This window comes from Andrographis paniculata, unplaced genomic scaffold, assembly GCF_009805555.1.
Source record: "Andrographis paniculata isolate CXL003 unplaced genomic scaffold, ASM980555v1 Contig14END, whole genome shotgun sequence".
NCBI lineage: Eukaryota > Viridiplantae > Streptophyta > Magnoliopsida > Lamiales > Acanthaceae > Andrographis > Andrographis paniculata.
In genome coordinates this window covers 23,327-42,530 of record NW_026137424.1, presented here as the reverse complement: position 1 = coordinate 42,530, position 19,204 = coordinate 23,327, and the positions used below count along the sequence as shown (strand labels likewise).

General features: G+C 31.2%; 1 non-coding gene across 1 annotated transcript; it reads right to left on the bottom strand.

Annotated features, from left to right (window-relative positions):
• Positions 1-5,934: 5,934 nt before the first annotated feature.
• On the bottom strand, positions 5,935-6,041 carry LOC127259850 (small nucleolar RNA R71). The gene has a single exon (XR_007840587.1). It is a non-coding gene; the product is annotated as a small nucleolar RNA R71 (small nucleolar RNA).
• Between the last annotated feature and the right edge of the window lie 13,163 nt (positions 6,042-19,204).

Sequence of the window (19,204 nt, the reverse complement as noted above, 5' to 3'; positions counted from 1 at the left end):
TATTATAGTTAGCGTTTTTGTTTTTTTAACTTTTTTTCCCTTTTTATTATATAGCACTTTATGAGATTATACTTCGTGGTCTACTTTATAATTACAGTGCTTTTCATATATGTTACATAGTGCTTTAAGGGAATACAATTAGTGCTTTTGTATATTGACTGTTTTTTCTTTTTATTATAGCACTTTATGGGACTACACTTTGTGCTCTGTAGTTCTACTTATAGTACTTTTTATATTTGTTACATTGTGTTTTAAATAAATGTAGTTAGCAATTTTGTTTCTTCACGGTTTTCCTTTTTATTATACAACACTTTGTGAGAATATACTTTGTTCTCTAAAGTTGTAATTATATTGCTTTTCGTATATGCTACATAGTGCTTGAACGGAATACAGTTAGTTCTTTTGTTTCTTGACAGCCTTTTCATTTTATTACATAACACTTTTTGAGATTATATTTTATGATCTATAGTTCTAATTACAGTGATTTTTGTATTTTTTACATAGTGTTTTCAAGTACGATAGTTAGCGCTTTTGTTTTCACTTTTTTTTCCTTTTTATTATGTAGAACTTTATGAAATTATACTATGTGCTCTAGAGTTATAATTACAGTACTTTTCGTATATGTTACATAGTACTTTAAGGGAATACAATAAGTGATTTTGTTTATTAATTTCCTTTTCTTTTTATTATATAGTACGCTATAGGATTATATTTCGTGCTCTATAGTTCTAAGTACACTTCTTTTAGTATTTGTTACTTAGAGTTTTAAAGTAATATAGTTAGCGCTTTTATTTTTTCACAGTTTGTCCTTTTTATTATATAGCACTTTATTAGATTATAGTTTGTGCTCTACAGTTATTATTACAGTGGTTTTCGTATATGTTCCATAGTCCTTTATGGGAATACAATTAGTGCTTTTTCTTTTTATTTTATAGCACTTTATGAGATTATATTTTGTGATTTATATTTCTAATTATAGTGATTTTCGTTTTTGTTAAATAGTGTTTTAAAGTAATATAGTTAGTACTTTTGTTTCTTCACTGTTTTTCCTTTTTATTATGTAACACTTTTTGAAATTATACTTTATGCCCTAGAGTTATAATTACAGTATTTTTTGTATATGTTACATAGTGCTTTAAGGGAATATAATTAGTGTTTTTGTTTCTTGGCTGCCTTTTCTTTGGGATTATACTTTGTGCTCTGTAGTTCTAGTAACATAACTTTTCGTATTTGTTACATAGTGTTTTAAAGTTATAGTTAGCGCTTATGTTATTTCACTATTTTTCTTTTTTATTATGCAGCACTTTATGAGATTATACTTTGTGCTCTAAAATTATAATTACAGTGCTTTTCATATATGTTACATAGTACTCTAAGGAAATACCATTAGCCCTTTTGTTTCTTGACTGCCTTTTTTTTTTATTATATAGCACTTTATGGGAATATATTTTGTGATCAATAGTTCTAATTACAGTGATTTTCGTATTTGTTACATAGAGTTTTAAAGTAATATAGTTAGCACTTTTGTTTCGTTAGTTTTTTTTCCTTCCTATTCCGTAGCACTTTATGAGATTATACTTTGTGCCCTAGAGTTTAATTACAGTATTTTTCGTATATGTTATATAGTAGTTTAAAGGAATACCATTAGTGCTTTTTTTTCTTTACTGCCATTTCTTTTTATTATATATGACTTTATAGGATTATTTTTTGTACTCTATAATTCTAATTATAGTGATTTTTGTATTTGTTACATAGTGTTTTAAAGTAATATAGTTAGCATTTTTGTTTCTTCACCATTTCTCTTTTTTATTATGGACCACTTTATGAGATTATACTTTATGATCCAGAGTTATAAATACAGTGCATCAATATATGTTACATAGTGCTTTAGGGGAATACAGTTATATTGTTAGAAACACTACGGGTGTGTTTATTGTTAGGGGAATACAGTTATACAGTTATTATACTTTATTATGGTTTAGGGTTTTGTTTGGAGGATTGAATTAGATTTCCACTGTTCATTCCATTTTTTCCCCCAAAAAAATATCAAATCAAACACCTATTTTTCATTTTTTATATTATACTAAAAATCAATTTTACATTCAAAACATCAAATCAACACTTATTTATATCACATCATACAATTATTCAAATTTAAAATTTTTACTATTCAAATCTCAACTCAAAATCCAAACCCCAAACAAACACACGCTTAGGTGCGTTTGTTTGGGGAATTGGATTTAATTTCTACTATTCATCCTATTTTTTCCCCCCAAAAATATCAAATCAAACATCTATTTTTTATTTTTTATATTATACTAAAAATTAATTTTACATTCAAAACATCACATCAAGACCTATTTATATCACATCATACAACTATTCAAATTCAAAATTTTTACTATTCAAATCCCAATTCAAAATCCAAACCCCCAAACAAACACACCTACTAGTGCTTTTGTTTCTTGACAACTTTTTTTTATTTAATAGCACTTTTTTGGACTACACTTTGTGCTCTGTAGTTTTACTTATAGTACTTTTTATATTTGTTACACTGTGTTTTAAAGTAATATTGTTAGCACTTTTGTTTCTTCATGGTTTTTCCTTTTTATTATACAGCACTTTGTGAGATTATACTTTGTGCTCTAAAGTTATAATTACAGTGCTTTTCGTATATGCTACGTAGTGCTATAACGGAATACAGTTAGTGCTTTTGTTTCTTGACTGGTGTTTTTTCTTATTTTATAGCAGTTTATGGGCTTATATTTTGTGATCTATAGCTCTATTACAGTGATTTACGAATTTGTTACATTGTGTTTCAAAGTAATAGTTGGTGTTTTTGTTTCTTCATTGTTTTGCCTTTTATTATGTAGCACTTTATGATTATATTACATAGTACTTTAAGAAAATACAATTGGTGCTTTTGTTTCTTAACTGTATTTTCTTTTTATATATATTATATTATGAGATTATATTTTGTGCTCTATAGTTCTAAGTACAATGCTTTTAGTATTTGTTACGTAGTGTTTTAAAGTAATATAGTTAGCGCTTATGGTTTTTCACTGTTTTTTCCTTTTTATTATACAACACTTTATGAGATTATACTTTGTTCTTTAGAATTATAATTACATTTCTTTTCATATATGTTACATAGGGCTTTAAAGGAATACCATAAGCCCTTTTGTTTCTTGACTGCCTTTTCTTTTTATTATATAGCACTTTATGGGGTCATATTTTGTGATCTATAGCTCTAATTACGGTGATTTTCGTATTTGTTACATAGAGTTTTAAAGTAATATACTTAGCACTTTCGTTTCTTCAGTTTTTTTCCCTTTTTATTATTTAGAACTTTATGAGATTATACTTTGTGCTTTAGAGTTATAATTACAGTGCTTTTTGTATACGTTACATAGTACTTTAAGGGATTACAATTAGTGCTTTTTTTCTTTACTACCGATTCTTTTTGTTATATAGCACTTTATGAGATAATTATTTGTCCTATATAATTCTAATTAAAGTGATTTTCGTATTTGTTACATAGTATTTTAAAGTAATATAATTAGCATTTTTGTTTCTTCACTGTTTTTTCTTTTTGATCTGGAGTTGTAAATACAATGATTTCATATATGTTACATAGTGCTTTAAGGGAATTCAGTTAGTGGTTTTGTTTCTTGACTGCGTTTTCTTTTTATTTAATTACACTTTTTTGGATTACACTTTGTGCTCTACAGAACCCTACTTATAGTACTTTTTATATATGTTAGATTGTGTTTTAAAGTAATATAGTTAGCACTTTTGTTTCTTTACGGTTTTTCCTTTTTATTACATAGCACTTTGTGAGATTATACTTTGTGCTCTAGAGTTGTAATTACAGTGCTTTTCGTATATGCTACATAATGCTTTAAGGGAACACAATTAGTGTTTTAGTTTCTTGACTGTTTTTTCTTTTTATTTTATAGCACTTTGTGGGCTTATCCTTTGTGATCTATAGTTCTAATCATAGTGATTTTTGTATTTGTTACATTGTGTTTTAAAGTATATAGTTAGTGTTTTTGTTTCTTCACTGTTTTGCCTTTTTATTATGTAGCATTTTATGAGATTATACTTTATTGATAGTTAGAAATCGCATGCGTTTTATATTCATATCATATGCGATATTTGAGTGATTTTGATTGGATTTTACCTAATTTATATGCAAATTATTTATTTGCTGTGTGCAGAGGGCAAATATCAAATTTGGCATAATTGGCAAAAAAAAGGAAGAAAAATTCAGATTTGCACAACCAAGTTAGTCATGACCATGACTAACTACACCCTCTTTATATGATAAATTAATTAAAGGCCAAAAAGCCCATCTACAAAATAATTAGGGCAAAAATTAAATAAAAGGGGAGGGGGGGAACACACGCCTATAGGAGGAGAGAACGGCTAGGGCAGAAACGCACAGGAGCAGGAGACTGACAGATTCATAGATCGCACAGGAGCAAATCGACAGAGAAGATTTCCCCCTCCCACTATTACTTCATCTTTCTCTTTTATTCTTTGTTATTTGATTATGGAGTGGATACTTTTCTGGTTTGAGGGGTGATAATGTTTTGGTTCTTTAGTTTTGGAGATTCTTGATTTTCTTTATAAAAGTTATTTTTGATTATCAATATTTGTCTAATTCTGAGAATAGCGTTTGTGATTGTTAAATTGATTGAATATTTTGGTACCGATATTTAAATTAGTCTGATAATCTAAAGTCAATTAAGGTAGGATATCTGTAATTGTATTCGCGTTTGAATAGGTGATAACTGGGTTGAATAGTTCCTTCCCGGGGGTTAGACAATCAAATCTAATTGCTCCTCCTAGGTAGTAATTGTTTTGAATTAGGTTTTCTAGATTACAATACGGTTAGGCAATATTTTTATGGGCGCACCTAGGTTTATTTTCTTAATTAGGGGTAGTTAACGGTCGTACCTTAATTACCTACACTGTAAGGAAAAATTGGTTGTCAGAGTTTGTTGATAACTATAACCAATTTATTGATACTTTAATAAGAATTAAATTTATTGAATTAATGATAAAACACAAGTGCCATAACTGCATCATCCCTTGAGCCAGACATCCCCTTGATAGTCAGTTCCCCATTTATTTAAATCCTTTGTTATTTTATTTTCATTAGATAAAAGAAAATTCCTTTACTGCATTAGAACACGAAAGAGTGAATCACACAATCCCTGTGGAGACGATCCCTTCCCCTATATTACATTAAATTGTGATCACGAAGTAGGTGAAATATATGATTGACCGTGCGACAGGTCAATTTTTTGCGCCGTTGCTGGGATTGGCCCTTTGCTTTACTCTTTCGTGTTATTTTAATTTATCCCCTTGTTTATGCCCCGTTCTTCTCGTACAGGTGAACTGATATTTAATCTTGAGATCGAGAAGGTTGAGCGAAAGCTACGAGAGGAAGCCAAGCAACGAAAAGCTGCTCAGGTTGCGAAGCTGGCAGAATCTTTAAACCACCTCAGAATCTCTAGCTCTAGCGACTCTGAAAGTGATCAAGAGACTGTCATGGCTGAGGATACCCGCACTCTAAGGCAGTTGGCTGCTCCCAACTTGGCGCAGCAGCCCTTATGCATTAACTTTCCAACTCTGAATAACACTATTGCTTGTGAACTGAAATCTGGCTTAATCCATTTACTGCCTTCTTTTCATGGACTTGTAGGTGAAGAACCTCACAAACACTTGCAAGACTTCGACGTGGTGTGCTCCAGCATGAAACCACCAGGTGTTACTGACGAAAAGATCAAACTCAGAGCCTTCCCATTCTCACTCAAAGATGCTGCAAAGGATTGGCTCTACTATCTCCCACCTGGAAGCATCGACACGTGGAACGACATGAAAAAGAAATATTTGGAGAAGTACTTTCCAGATTCCAGAGTTGTGATCCTGAGGAAGGAGATATGTGGCATCAAGCAACAATCAGGTGAAACGCTCCATGAATATTGGGAGCTATTCAATAAGCTTATCATTAAATGTCCACAACATCAAATTCCCCCTCAATTATTGATTCAATACTTTTATGATGGTTTGTCGTTGATGGACAGAAACATTATCGATGCTGTAAGTGGTGGAGCTTTAGTAATAAGACGCCGGCACAAGCTTGGGATCTTATTGCGAGGATGGCTAAAAACACGCAGCAATTTGGTTCAAGAGATGTTCGACATATGAGTGGAAACAACAACGACCATGCCATCCAATCGATGCAACAACAACTTTCTGAGTTGACGAGCTTCGTTCGCAAGATGGTCGTGGAAAAATCCAATCTGAGTGTCCAGGTCAAGGCGTGTGGAATATGCACGAGTGCAGAACACCCTACAGATGCATGTCCGACCCTCCAAGAAGAATGTGTTGTGGATGTGAACACTGCAAACTACGGTATGAATAGACTTCCAGCGTACAATCCATACTCCAACACTTACAATCCAGGCTAGAGAGATCATCCGAACCTGCGTTATGGAAACTCACAGCAGGGTAATGCTCATCAACCATTCGGAGCTATGCAACAGATGCAACAACCTTGTTTCTATGAGAAACAACCGCCCCAAGCACCCACAAGCAACTTAAATCCATCTTTGGAAGACTTGGTGAAGTCTATGGCTATCAGTACCCTGCAATTCCAGCAAGAGATGAAGTCGACTGTTGACAAATTACAAGGTCAGATCAATCAAGTGTCGGAGGAGGTGAGACAGCTACGTGAAAGAGGAAAGTGGCCTGCTCAGCCTGAGCCAAATCCAGCAAATGTCAGCGCCATCACTATCTGCAGTGATACAAAGATTGAATGTTATTCTCGGCCTAATCCAAAGAATACGAGTGTTATAACTCTTCGTAGCGGAAAGGAATTGGAAGGTCCACATCCTATCTCAAAGGAACAAAATGAGGATCAGATTGAGATGGAGATTGAAAAAGAAGCGGAACTTCACGAAAAGGTACTTCTTGACTATGTTCCTCCTACTGAAATTAAATCAGCTCCTTTTCCTGACAGGTTGAAGAAACCACAAAAGGCAAACAAACGAAAAGAGATGATGGAAATATTCAAGGTGGAACTTAATATCCCGCTCCTGGAAGCTACAAACCAAATCCCCAAGTATGCGAAGTTTTTGAAAGAACTGTGCACCAAAAAAAGAAAATTGCAAGGGGACGAGCATATTATAGCGGGTGAGAACGTTTCTGCTGTTATCAAAAGAAAGGTACCACCTAAAAAAGGTGATCCAGGTATGTTTTCTATCCTTTGTAAGATTGGAAAAACTGAGATAACTAAGGCTATGCTAGATTTAGGAGCTGCTATTAATGTCATGCCTCGATCAATATACAACTCTTTAAATCTAGGGCCTCTAAAAGAAACAGGAATTATTATTCAACTTGCTGATCGAACCCATGCTTATCCCGATGGTATGATAGAAGATGTATTAGTTCAAGTGAATGAATTAATTTTTCCTGTGGATTTTTATATTCTTGATATGCACGATGCACATTGTTTTAATCCACCGCCTCTTTTGTTAGGAAGACCTTTTATGTGCACTGCAGGTACAAAGATAGATATTAAAAAAAAGGGCACACTCAGCTTGGAGTTTGATGGAGAAGAATTTTATTTCAATATTTTTAATCCCGTCAAATGTCCTGTTGAATCTGAATCGTTATATGCAATTAATGTTATTAATTCTATGGTGCAGGAAACTTGTGAAGTTGGTAATGAGAATAAACAAAGAACTGTGTTGAGAAAACATTTAGAGAAAAGACCAACTGGAGAGAGTAAGAAAAGAAAAAAGATTATCGAAAAGTGGAGATGGATTCCCAAGGGATCACCATTGCTGGCAGCGAAAAAATGTCATAAGGAGAATCAAAATTCTAAGCCGAAGAAAAAGTGTGTGGCCAATAGACATCGCTTCAAATTATACCACGAGGGACTCTCACTTGATCCTATAAAGTCGGCACCCGTTGCCGATTTCGATGTTCAGAACTGAGACGCGACAAAGTCTAGCTCAAAGACTATAAAGAAAAGCGCTCTTTGGGAGACAACCCAAAATCATTTAATTGCTTTCTTTAATTTTATTTATTTTTATTGTTTAATTGCTAATAGCACTTTTGATAGTTTTGTTTGGTTTAGTCGCCGCCTCCAACCTCCGGCGCCGTTGACTTCGTCCTCCCCTGCTCAGTCATCGCCGATCACCAAATCCACTCCTTTAAATGGCTTGCGTTGGTTAGTTGTTTTCGTAGGACTCAGGAGAACTTCAAGCCTCCCTAAAAATCACAATCAAATGAAGAGGTGTTAACAAAGCTCTCAACTACTACACCCCCTATGGACTATAGGGAAGTTCCTCTATTCTTTTATTGTTTTCCTTACATTGAGGACAATGCATACTTTAGGTGTGGGGAGAGTTGTGCAAATTTTTGGGCAAAATTTTCATTTTTGTGCTACCTTTTATGCCTGATTTGCTGTCATTTTGCATGTTTTTTAGATTTGTCTGAAGTAAGTCAAAGGTGATTTGTGTGATAGGTTAGTTTGGCATGACTAATGACATTTGATTGGTGATATGTCGAGTCAAGTCGACGTTTGAACCCTGTGAGAATTTGAGCCTATGTTCCAAAAGTCATATTAGAAAATAAATTGCATATATTCAAGCGTTTGGAAATTTCTTTCATGTGTGATTTGTAGTGCTCAATTAGATGACCTAGAACTTGAGTAATTATGCATGTTGAACTTGCAACTATCGAGTCTTGCGTTTTGAAAATGATAAGGGCATTAGGTAACCCATTAAGCCTTTCTTTATTACCCAGCATAATATATTCCCCTAGTTAGCCCATTTGAGCCTTCTAGCCTATTACTCTTTTATAATAACCTGTCTTTTAGCCTCATACCCTTCTTTTGATTAAGCCTTCTCCTATTTGAACCCTATGTTAGAATGAATTACTTTAAGTCCATGTTGTGATGCACTTCATTTCTTCGGCACTAGTTAGAAACGAACTTTGGATACGAATAAGTCATAGTATGAAGGAATAACTGTGGGTAGTGTAGGTATATATATATATATAAAGGCAAAAGCCAAAAAAAAATGAAAAAAAAAAAGAGAAACAAAAAAATAATACAAAAATAAATAAATAAATAAATAATTATCGTAATAAATTATTTTCATTTAATTTCATTATTAAAGTTTGGGTAGTGAATATAGTAAGGATTTCATTGTTTATGCCGATTTGTTTTTTATATGCTAGCATTGTGTTCTTATTGTATTCTTTTCTGACATATTTTAGCCCTTGTATATCCTTTTTCCTACCCTGACCATAAGCCCCGTTACAACCCTTATTGAAAGTCCCTTTGATTCTTTATGCTAGATTCGAATATTTTAAGCAAGAGAGATTTGATTTTTACTCAAGCCTATAGAATAATCTTTTGTTGCACTACCTAAGTGTTGAGCCAATTATACACTTAATTCCTTCAAAGAGCATGTGTGAATACACTTTATCTTGTGAGGTTGACTTGGCTTGATGTGTTAAAATTCGGATTGAATTGGTTGTGTTGGATCCTCTTGTCATATCGAGTTGCCTGCGATTTCTTTGGCTTATTTCGAATTTATGCTTGAGGGCAAACATGATCTAGGTGTGGGGAGAATTGATAGTTAGAAATCGCATGCGTTTTATATTCATATCATATGCGATATTTGAGTGATTTTGATTGGATTCTACCTAATTTATATGCGAATTGTTTATTTGTTGTGTGCAGAGGATAAATATCAAATTTGGCATAATTAGCAGAAAAAAGGAAGACAGATTTGCACAACCTAGTTAGTCATGACCATGACTAACTACACCCTCTTGATATGAGAAATTAATTAAAGGCCCAAAAGCCCATCTACAAAATAATTAGGGCAAAAATTAAATAAAATGGGGGGAACACACGCCTATAGGAGGAGAGAACGGCTAGGGCAGAAACGCACAGGAGAAGGAGACCGACAGATTCATAGATCGCGTAGGAGCAAATCGACAGAGAAGATTTCCCCCTCCCACTATGACTTCATCTTTCTCTTTTATTCTTTGTTATTTGATTATGGAGTAGATATTTTTCTGGTTTGAGGGGTGATACTGTTTTGGTTCTTTTGTTTTGGAGATTCTTGATTTTCTTTAAAAAAGTTATTTTTGATTATCAATATTTGTCTAATTCTGATAATAGCGTTTGTGATTGTTAAATTGATTGAATATTTTGGTACCGATATTTAAATTAGTCTGATAATCTAAAGTCAATTCAGGTAGGATATCTGTAATTGTATTCGCGTTTGAATAGGTGATAACCGGGTTGAATAGTTCCTTCCCGGGGGTTAGACAATCAAATCTAATTGCTCCTCCTAGGTAGTAATTGTTTTGAATTGGGTTTTTCTAGATTACAATGCGGTTAGGAAATATTCTTATGGGCGCACCTAGGTTTATTTGCTTATTTAGGGGTAGTTAACGATCGTACCTTAATTACCTACACTGTAAGGAAAAATTGGTTGTCAGAGCTTGTTGATAACTATAACCAATTTATTGATACTTTAATAAGAATTAACTTTATTGAATTAATGATAAAACACAAGTGCCATAACTGCATCATCCCTTGAGCCAGGCATCCCCTTGATAGTCAGTTCCCCCTTTATTTAATTGCTTTGTTATTTTATTTTCATTAGATAATAAAAGAAAATTCCTTTACTGCATTAGAACACGAAAGAGTGAATCACACAATCCCTGTGGAGACGATCCCTTCCCCTATATTACATTAAATTGTGATCACGGAGTAGGTGAAATATTTGATTGACTGCGCGACAGGTCAATGCTTTTCGTACATGTTACATAATGGTTTAAGGGAATACAATTAGTGTTTTTGTTTCTTAACTGTCTTTTCTTTGGGATTATACTTTGTGCTCTGTAGTTCTAGTTACATAACTTTTCTTCTTTGTTACTCAGTGTTTTAAAATAATATAGTTAGCGCTTTTGTTTCTTCACTATTTTTCCTTTTTATTATATAGCAGTTTATGCGATTATACTCTGTGCTCTACATTTGTAATTATAGTACTTTTCGTATATGTTACATAGTACTCTAAGGGAATCCAGTTAGTGGTTTTGTTTCTTAACTGCCATTTCTTTTTATTATATAGTACATTATGGGATTATATTTTGTGCTCTATAATTCTAAGTACAGTGCTTTTAGTATTTGTTACGTAGTGTTGTAAAGTAATATAGTTAGTGTTTATGGTTTTACTGTTTTCCTTTTTATTATACAACACTATATGAGATTATACTTTGTGCTCTAGAATTATAATTACATTTCTTTTCATATATGTTACATAGTACTTTAAGGGAATACCATTAGCCCTTTTGTGTCCTGACTGTCTTTTCTTTTTATTATAGAGCACTTTATGGGATTATATTTTCCGATCTATAGTTCTAATTACAGTGATTTTCGTATTTGTTACATAGTGTTTTAGAGAAATATAGTTAGAGTTTTTGTTTCTTTAGTGTTTTTTCAATTTTATTATGTAGCACTTTATGAGATTATACTTTGTTCTCTAGAGTTATAATTACAGTGATTTTCGTATATGTTACATAGTGCTTTTACGGAATACAATTAGTGTTTTTTTTCTTTACTTTCGTTTCTCTTTATTATATAGCACTCTATCGGATTATGATTTGTGATCTATAATTCTAATTACAGTGATTTTCGTATTTGTTACATAGTTTTTTAAAGAAATATAGTTAGCGTTTTTGTTTCATCACTGTTTTTCCATTTTATTGTGTAGCACTTTATGAGATTATACTTTCTGCTCTAGAGTTATAATTACAGTGCTTTTCGTATATGTTACATAGAGCTTGAAGGGATTATAGTTAGTTCTTCTATTGCTAGATGGCCTTTCCTTTTTATTATATAGCACTTTTTCGGATTATACTTTGTGCTTTGTTGTTCTAATTAATTGCTTTTCGTATTTGTTAAATAGTTTTTTAAAATAATACAGATAGCGTTTTTGTTTCTTCACTTTTTTTTCTTTTTTTTATAAAGCACTTTCTGAGATTATACTTTGTGCTCTATACTTCTAATTACAGTGCTTTTCGTATTTGTTACAATGTATTTTAAGGTAATATAGTTAGTGCTTTTGTTTTTTCACTTTTTTTCCTTTTTACTATATAGTACTTTATGGAACTACACTTTCTGCTTTGTAGTTTTAATTACTGTTTTAAAGTAATATAGTTAGCAGTTTTGTTTCTTAATGGTTTTCAATTTTATTATACAACAATTTATGAGGTTATACTTTGTGTTCTAGAGTTATAATTACAATGCTATTTTGTATATGTTACATAGTGCTTTAAGGGAATACAGTTACTGCTTCTTTTTCTTGACTGTCATTTATTTTTGTTATAGAGTACTTTATGGGATTATATTTTGTGATCTATAGTTCTAATTACAGTGATTTTCGTATTTGTTAGACTATGTTTTAAAGTAATATAGTTAGCGCTTTTGTATCTCCATTGTTCTTCCTTTTTATTATGTAGCACTTTATGAGATTATACTTTATGATCACAAGTGATTATTGCTGTGCTTTTCGTATATGTTAAATAATGCTTTAAGGGAATACAATTAGTACTTTTGTTTCTTGACTGCCTTTTTTTTGGGATTATACTTTTTGCTCTGTAGTTCTAGTTATATAACTTTTCGTATTTGTTACATAGTGTTTTAAAATATTATAGTTAGTGCTTTTGTTTCTTCATAGTTTTTCCTTTTTATTATATAGCATTTTATGACATTATTCTCTGTGCTTTAGAGTTGTAATTTTAGGTCTATTCGTATATGTTACATAGTGGTTTAAGGGAATACAATTAGTGCTTTTGTTTCTTAACTGCCTTTTCTATTTATTATATAGTACTTTATGGGATTATATTTCGTGCTCTGTCGTTCTAAGTACAGTTCTTTTAGTATTTTTTACATAGTGTTTTAAAGTAATATAGTTAGCGCTTTTGCTTTTTCATTGTTTGTCTTTTTTACTATGTTGCACTTTATGAGATTATAGTTTGTACTCTATAGTTATAATTACGGTGCCTTTCATATATGTTACATAATTCTTTCAGGGAATACAGTTAGTGTTTTTGTTTCTTGACTGTCTTTTTATTTTATTATATAGCTCTTTGTGGGATTATATAATTACCGTGATTTTCGTATTTGATACATAGTGTTTTAAAGTAATATAGTTAGCGTTTTTGTTTCATCAATGTTTTTCCTTTTATTTTTGTAGCACTTTATGAGATTATACATTGTGCTCTTGTGCTATAATCACAGTGCTTTTCGTATATGTTACAGAGTTCTGTAAGCGAATAAAATTAGTGCATTTTTTTCTTGTCTGTCTTTTCTTTATGATATTATATTTTTTGATCTGTAATTCGAATTACAGTGCTTTTCGTATTTGTTACAAAGTGTCTTAAAGTAATATAGTTAGTGCTTTTTTCTTCACTTTTTTTCCTTTTTATTGTATAGCACTTTCTGAGATTATTCGTTGTGCTCTCAAGTTATGATCACAGTGCTTTTTGTATATGTTACATAGTGGTTTAAGGGAGTACAATTAGTGTTTTTGTTTTTTAACTGCCTTTTTTTTTAATTATATAACAATTTATGGGATTATATTTTGTGCCCTATAGTTCTCTGTACAATGCTTTTAGTATTTATTACATACTGTTTTAAAGTAATATAGTTCCCACTTATGTTATTTCACTGTTTTTCTTTTTTATTATACAACACTTTATGAGATTATACTTTGTGTTCTAAAATTATAATTACAGTGCTTTTCATATATGTTACATAGTGCTTTAAAGGAATAGCATTAGTCCATTTGTTTCTTGACTGCCTTTTCTTTTTATTGTATAGCACTTTATAAGATTATATTTTGTGATCTATAGTTCTAATTATAGTGATTTTCGTATTTTTTACATAGTGTTTTAAAGTACTATAGTTAACGCTTTTGTTTCTTCACTGTTTTTTCCTTTTTATTATATAGCAGTTTATAAGATTATACTTTGTGCTCTAGAGTTATTATTACAGTATTTTTCGTATATGTTACATAGTTTTTTATGGGATTACATTTAGTGTTTTTGTTTCTTTACTGCCGTTTCTTTTTATTATATAGAAATTTATGAGATTATTATTTGTGATCTATAATTCTAATTAAAGTGATTTTCGTATTTGGTACATAGTGTTTCAAAGTAATATAGTTGACGTTTATGTTTCTTCACTGTTTTTCCTTTTTTATTATGTAGCACTTTATGAGATTATAGTTTATGCTCTAGAGTTATACTTGCAGTGCTTTTCGTATATGTTATATAATACTTTAAGGTAATATAGTTAGTGCTTTTGTTTCTCTCAAGTCTTTTCTTTTTATATATAGCACTTTGTGGGATTATACTTTGTGCTCTATAGTTCTTATTACAGTGCTTTTCGTGTTTGTTATATAGTGTTTAAGGTAATATAGTTAGCGCTTTTTTTTCTTTACTCTTTTTCCTTTTTATTATGTAGCACACTATAAGATTATACTTTGTGCAGTAGAGTTATAATTACATTGCTTTTCATATATGTTACATAGCGCTTCAAGAGAATACAATTAGTGCTTTTGTTTCTTGACTTCTTTTTCTTTTTAGTATATTGCACTTTGTGGGACTACACTTTGTGCTCAGTTCTATGTACAGTATTTTTATATTTGTTACATAGAGTTTTAAAGTAATATAGTTAGTGCTTTTGTTTTTTCACTCTTTTTTCTTTTTATTATATAGCACTTTATGAGATTATAATTTGCGCTCTGTAGATCTAATTACAGTTCTTTTCATATTTGTTACAAAGTTTTTAAGGTAATATAGTTAGCACTTTTGTTTTTTTCACTTTTTCTCCTTTTTATTATACAACACTTTATGAGCTAATACTTTTTGCACTATAGTTGTAATTACAGTGATTTTTGTATATATAACATAGTGCTTTGAGGTAATATTTTTAGTGCCTTTGTTTCTCTACTACCTTTTCTTTTAATTATATAGCATTTTGTGGGATTATACTTTATATTGTATAGTTTTAATTACAGTGCTTTTCGTATTTGTAAAATAGTGTTTTAAACTATTATACTTAGGGCTTTTGTTATATAGTGTTTTAAAGTAATATACTTTATGTTGTATATTTCCAATTACGGTGCTATTTGTATTTGTTAAAAAGTGTTTTAAGGCAATATAGTTAGCACTTTCATTTTTTTATTGTTTTTCCATTTTATTATGTAACAATTTTTGAGATTATACTTTGTGCTCTAGAGTTATAATTACAGTACTTTTCATATATGTTACATAGTGCTTTAAGGGAATACAATTAGTTATTTTGTTTCTTAACATTTTCCCTTTCTATTATATAGCACTTTATGAGACTATACTTTGTGGTCTATAGTTCTTATTACAGTGCTTTTCGTATATGTTGCATAGTGCTTCAAGAGAATAAAATTAGTGCTTTTGTTTCTTGACTTCTTTTTCCTTTTAATATATTGCACTTTGTGGGACTACACTTTGTGCTCTGTAGTTCTATGTATAGTACGTTTTAGATTTGTTACATAGAGTTTTAAACTAATATAGTTAGTGCTTTTGTTTCTTCACGGTTTTTCCTTTTTATTATAAAACAATTTATGAGATTATACTTTGTGCTCTATAATTCTAATTACATTGCTTTTCGTATTTGCTACATGTTTCTTAACTGTTTTTCCTTTTTATTATATAGCACTTTATGAGATTATACTTTATGCTCTAGAGTTGTAATTATAGTGCTCTTCATGTATGTTATATAATACCTTAAGGTAATATAGTTAGCGCTTTTTTTTATCTACAATCTTTTCTTTTAATATATAGCACTTTGTCGGATTATACTTTGTTCTCTACAGTTCTAAATTACAATGCTTTTCGTATTTGTTGTATAGTGTTTAAGGTAATATAGTTAGCGCTTTCGTTTCTGCACTGTTTTTTCTTTTACTATATAGTACTTTATGAGGTTATACTTTGGGCTCTATAGTTCTAATTACAGTGGTTTTCGTATTTGTTACAAAGTATATTAAGGTAATATAGTTAGCACTTTTCTGTTTTGACTATTTTTCCTTTTTATTATGTAGCACTTTATGATATTATATTTTGTGCTCTAGAGTTATAATTACAATTCTTTTTGTATACATTACATATTGATTTAAGGGAAAACAGTTAGTGCTTTTGTTTTTTGACTTTTTTTCCTTTTTATTATATAGCACTTTAATAGACTATACTTTGTGGTCTATAGTTATAATTATAGTGTTTTTCATATATGTTGCATAGTGCTTTAAAGGAATAATATTAGTGCTTTTGTTTATTGATTGCTCTTTCTTTTTATTATAATGCACTTTATGAGACTACATTTTATGCTTTGAAGTTCTAATTACAGTTCTCTTTATAGTTGTTACATAGTGTTTTAAAATAATATAGTTAGCGCTTTTGTTTCTTCATGGTTTTTCCTTTTTATTATACAGCATTTTATGAGATTATACTTTGTGCTCTATAGTTATAATTACAATGCTTTTCGTATATGTTACATAGTGCTTTAAGGAAATACAGTTAGTGCTTTTTTTTCTTTACTACCTTTTTTGTAACATTTCGGCCGGCTCACATCGGAGCGTCACCACCATGCCACATCGTAAGGCTTGTTTATCAACCAACGAGTCCTACACTGTGGTGCTATGGCTAAAATAATAAATACAAACAACTAATAGAGACTTAGAATTAAAGCGCATCGACTTATCAATTAAATAAGTAAAGTTCATATCTAAAGCATAAATTGGAACTAGTTCAAAAGGCATTAGTCTTTGAACATGATTAATGAATTTCAAAAGCATTTTAGAAGGTAAAGTAATTTTAAATCCCCCGATGGATCATATGACGTGAATGCATCATTTAGGTATAACAGAAGCATGATCACCTACAAAAAGATTGTAAAAAGAGGATCAACACAACGGTTGAGTAAGTGCAATTAATCGAAGATAAATTAATACGGTATAATGCCACAAAATAATTTGAAGAAGATAATTGAATAAGATGACACGTATCACATAAGGGGAACTCACACACACGAGTCTTTTAGCGTCTCCCTTATATCTCATTTTCATTCTCAAATAATAGTGATGAGCACATCACGAAGAAAACTCCACTATGCCTTAATCAGGGCGGCTCAACCGGGTTTTCCAACCTTATTACTTCGTATGACACGTCACATAGTTTCACATAATACCCATAGGGTCACAACCCTCAAGGAAAACTCCACAATGTGTATATAAGGGTTTGAAAACCAAAGTACACCTAAATCAATTTATTATTAGTTTGCGTGGGGTACCATACAGACCACAACCCTCTAGTCTCCAGTATAACATACCAAGAGGAGATTGTATGGAATCCATCCCTCCATCACGGATGACGGTCTAAAGACCTTTCATCGTGAATGATAGGCACCTCAGAAGCACCTAAAAAGGGAACCCGCCATCTCGATCCTTCGACCTAGCCCATTCAGGATCTAGTTCAAGGTTAGCTAGTTATCCTAAAATACCATTATACCCTCACGTGTTTGCAAGGCACAAAGGTGGAAGGCTATACTTTATCATCCAAACAATCGACGAGTTGATCGGACTCGACAGGTAGTTTCAATTACCAATTTGACCAAATACTCAACATGCTTTTAGGAAAATTTCAAAAAGAGTGTTTTAAACTTAAAATATTCCAATTGTCAACATTTAACCAAGCAAAAGTAGGATATTAGACCCAAAAAGTTCGCTATAATCTCTTTATTTTTCCAAATAAACATTTGAATAATATGTCAATCACAATAGGCATGGTCTAACTCCAAAAAAATCATAATATTTAAATAAATCTTTTTCCAAAAACCATAACTAGGTTATGGTAAAACTAATGTTTCAAACCCATCCCATAAATTCTATGATTTTCAATTTAAAATCCAATAATAATCTTCACATTACATTATAATCAACTTTCTAGAAGAAATTGGCAAAACCTAACACTTTTAGGACAAACCCATTTGACAATAATTTTGAAAAGGGTAAACTATTTTTTTAGTCCCGTAACTGGACCCCCTTATCATTTTAGTCCCGTAAGTGGAGCCTGTCGCAAACTAGTCCCATAAGTGAAAATATTTTGTTGTTTTAGTCCTCCGGCGCCGGAGACGCCCGCGTGGCTCCCAGGTCAGCGACATCTGGCGGACACGTGAATTTTATTTTTTTTTCATTTTTTAAGACTTTATTTTTAATTTATATTTAATTTTATTTTCTTTTTTAATTTTTTTATTTTGTCCAATTGAAAAAAAATTAGAAAAATAAAATCCACGTGTCCGCCATGTGTCGCTGACTTGGTGGGACACCTGGCGGACACGTGGATTCCGGCGAGCCACGCGGGCGTCTCCGGCGCCAGAGGACTAAAACAACAAAAAGTTTCCACTTGTAGGACTAATTTGCGACAGCTTCACTTACGGGACTAAAATAATAAAGGGGTCCAGTTACGGGACTACGAAAACAGTTTACCCTTTTGAAAAATATCAATAGGTTTAGGGATTAGAACATATCATCTATGTAAGAATTCTTTTCGTATTTTCTACAAAGTGTTTTAAGCTAATATAGTTAGTGCTTTTGTTTTTTCAGTTTTTTTTTCTTTTTATTATACAACACTTTATGAGCTAATACTTTGTGCAGTAGAGTTGTAATTACAATGATTTTCGTATATATAACATAGCACTTTAACGTAATATTTTTAGTGCTTTTTTTCTCTACTGCCTTTTCTTTTAATTATATAACACTTTGTGGGATTATTCTTTATGTTGTATAGTTCTAATTACAATGTTTTTCGTATTTTTTACATAGTGTTTTAAAGTAATATACTTAGCACTTTTGTTATATAGTGTTTTAAAGTAATATACTTTATGTTGTATAGTTCTATATACAGTGCTATTTGTATTTGTTACAAAGTGTATTAAGGTAATATTGTTAGTGCTTTCTTTTTTTTTTTTACTATTTTTCCTTTTTATTATGTAACACTTTTTAAGATTATAGTTTGTGCTCTAGAGCTTTAATTACAGTGCTTTTCGTATATGCTAAATAGTGCT